The sequence below is a fragment of the Physeter macrocephalus genome, chromosome 10 (assembly GCF_002837175.3).
Source record: "Physeter macrocephalus isolate SW-GA chromosome 10, ASM283717v5, whole genome shotgun sequence".
NCBI classification, from domain to species: domain Eukaryota; kingdom Metazoa; phylum Chordata; class Mammalia; order Artiodactyla; family Physeteridae; genus Physeter; species Physeter macrocephalus.
Genome location: NC_041223.1, coordinates 81,504,275 through 81,507,473, shown reverse-complemented (window position 1 = coordinate 81,507,473; position 3,199 = coordinate 81,504,275). Strand labels below are relative to the sequence as shown.

Here is a 3,199-nt window from a genome sequence, read left to right as displayed (position 1 = left end):
GGCCCGCGTACCGCAAAAAAATAATAATAATAAATAAAGAGAGGAGGGCTGAATCTGGGTGGGGGTTAAGAGGTCAGGTGGGGACTCAGGGAACTGCATTCAGGTGAACCATGGCCACAAATGTAAGATACAGGATCACGGGAGCTGTGCAGCCCGTGAAGCTCAAAGGAAAAGCATCCAGTGACAAAAGGCCTGGAGAGCTGTGGGCACAGAGGCTGCACCGTGGTCTCGCCAAGGCTCTTCATTCACTGCTTCCAGTGTCTGCACCAGACTCTAGGGATGTTCTCACCAGCTGGTCAGTGATGAAACTTGTTCCATGATCCACACATAAAAACAATGGCTCAAGAATGCCTCCCATGTCCACCAGAAAAGAGAGTGTCTGTCTATTTCTCCAGATGTGCAGCTAAGAAGGTGAAACGCAGTAGCAATAACCCAGCCAGGCTGACTGCAGGAGGCCATGAGCCCAAACAAGAGAGGCCTGGGAGAGCCAGTGAGTGGCCCTCATCAGAAGGCAGCAAGGCAGGGAGAATCGTAACCCCGGGCCAGGGCTTCCTGTGCTCCGCACAGGTGGGTACTTTTTTTTTTAAATAAATAAATGTATTTATTTATTTTTGGCTGCGCTCGGTCTTCGTTGCTGCATGCGGGCTTTCTCTAGTAACGGTGAGCAGGGGCTACTCTTCGTTGCGGTACGCGGGCTTCTCATTGCGGCGTCTTCTCTTGTTGCAGAGCACAGGCTCTAGGTGCGTGGGCTCAGTAGTTGCGGCACGGAGGCTCAGTAGTTGTGGCTCGTGGGCTCTAGAGCGCAGGCTCAGTAGTTGCGGCGCACGGGCTCAGTAGTTGTGGCTCGTGGGCTCTAGAGCGCAGGCTCAGTAGTTGCGGCGCACGGGCTCAGTAGTTGTGGCTCGTGGGCTCTAGAGCACAGGCTCAATAGCTGTGGCACACGGGCTTAGCTGCTCCGCAGCATGTGGGATCCTCCTGGACCAGGTCTCGAACCCATGTCCCCTGCATTGGCAGGCCGATTCTCAACCACTGCGCCCCCAGGGAAGTATCAGGTGGGTACTTTTTAAAAACAGAGCAGGGATGCCTCCACATGAACGAAGAAGCACCCCAGCCTCTCATCACTGTGCATTTTTTACTTTCTGGTCAGATATTATTGCTTTTAAGTCAAATGCCACCCGTCAAATTAAGGGACAAAGAAGATAAAGAAAATACCTTCAAGTTAAATAAGAAACAGGTTTTGAAACTTTTCTTGAAGTTTTTAGAAAAAAAATGTTATTTTTTTAAAAAACAAGTAATTACTAGGGAAAGCATGTGTTAATATAGCCAGAGCCCTGTAAGTTTAGGACAAGTATAAGTCCTTCCCCAAAAGTTTTTTTTTGGCGGGGGCAGGAGGGGAAATAGGAAAATAAAAGGTAAAAAATGATACATCAGATTTTTCTGTTTAGAAGTTTTACGTAATGAAGAAAACATAACATTAAGCTTTAATCCTTCTGAGCAGAGTGTCACAGTGTGTAAATGGTTGGTGGCGAGAAGCAGCTCAGAGCACGAGATGCACTCATCTCATTAAATAGGTTACGCACAGATCTGTGTAACGTAACCCTAGTTTATTCTCAGTTCATTATCGTTCTCCCTGGTAAGGATGGCATAATAAACAGGAAGGCAAAGTGCCCTTATCCACATCTGTTACGTGGCAGGTGGTCACTGCTCGGTGAGACAGAGGGACCCTTCCCTGGATCCTCTGGACGTCTGGACTCCTTCCCCACACCACACAGGGAGCACACACAGCACCACACGGGGCCAATCAGTTATGCCTTGTTGTCAAAGTTTAAACGTCATATTTAAAAATAATTTTTGAAACACCATGGTTACAAAAGAAAAGGTTGTCACTCAGATAAACAGAATATTCCTCTGAAAGGTAGCCAAAATAAATGCCGTAATTCGTGAGTCTGAATATGTATTCAAAAGAAAAACACGATAACATAAAATTTTTATACCTTAAAATTCATTAAAATTGGATTATAAAGGAAAAGCTGTATATTATTTACAAAGTACCTTTAAAGTTTTATTTACTAACTTTTAAACTGTGGTAACAGCCATTTCTAAGCACAGAGTTCAGGGGCATTCAACATTCACACTGCTGACCAACCACCAAGGCCGTCCGTCTCCACCACTCTCTCCATCTGCACAACTGACACTCTGTACCCGTTAAACAACTCCTGTCCTTCCCCCCATCCCGCCCGCACCCTGGCAACCTCCATTCTACCTTCTATCTCGATGAATCTGACCATTCTAGGTACCTGCATGAGGTACCTAGAAGTAGAATCACACAGTATTTGTCCTTTCGTCTTTATTTCACTTAGTATAATGTCCTCATGGATCATCCATGTTGTAGCCTGTGTCAGAATTTCCTTCCTTTATACGCTGAATAATATTCCATTGTACACACACACCACATTTTGTTTATCCATTTATCCACTAATGGACATTTAAGCTGTTTCTACATTTTGGCTATTATGATTAATGCCGCTATGAACACAGACATACAAATATCTGTCTGAGTCCTTGGTTTCAATTCTTTGGGGTATATACCCAGAAGTGGAACTGCTGGATCAAATGGTAACTCCATGTTTAGTTTTTTGAAGGATTACCAAACTGCTTTTCACAATGGCCACACCGGTTTACATTCCCACCAACAGGGCACAGGGTTCCAATTTCTCCACACCCTCCCCAACACTTGTTATTTTCTGGGTTTTTTGACAGCAGTCATCCTAATGGGTGTGAGATATAAAGTACCCTTTTAAAATCCTATAAAAATTTTCATTTCTACCTATATATAAGAATGCCATAAAGTGAGTTAGAAATTTAGAAGATACAAAATCTTATTAATGTAGTCCATACACTAAAATTCATGGTAATACAAATATTGGATAAGAAAAAGCTCATTATATAATATTAAGTGAGGGATGAGGGAAGAAAAATATTTTAAAAAATAGTCTACATAGAAAAAAAGAACTGGGGCTTCCCTGGTGGCGCAGTGGTTGCGCGTCCGCCTGCCCTATGCAGGGGAACCGGGTTCGCGCCCCGGTCTGGGAGGATCCCCATGGGCCCGTGGGCCATGGCCGCTGAGCCTGCGCGTCCGGAGCCTGTGCTCCGCAACGGGAGAGGCCACAGCAGAGGGAGGCCCGCATACCACAAAAAA

At 45.1% G+C, this 3,199-nt stretch overlaps 1 protein-coding gene across 8 annotated transcripts in view; it reads right to left on the bottom strand.

Moving 5' to 3' along the window:
* Positions 1–3,199, bottom strand: part of SMAP1 (small ArfGAP 1) — a 153,634-nt gene that overhangs the window by 48,385 nt on the left and 102,050 nt on the right. The window lies entirely within an intron of this gene.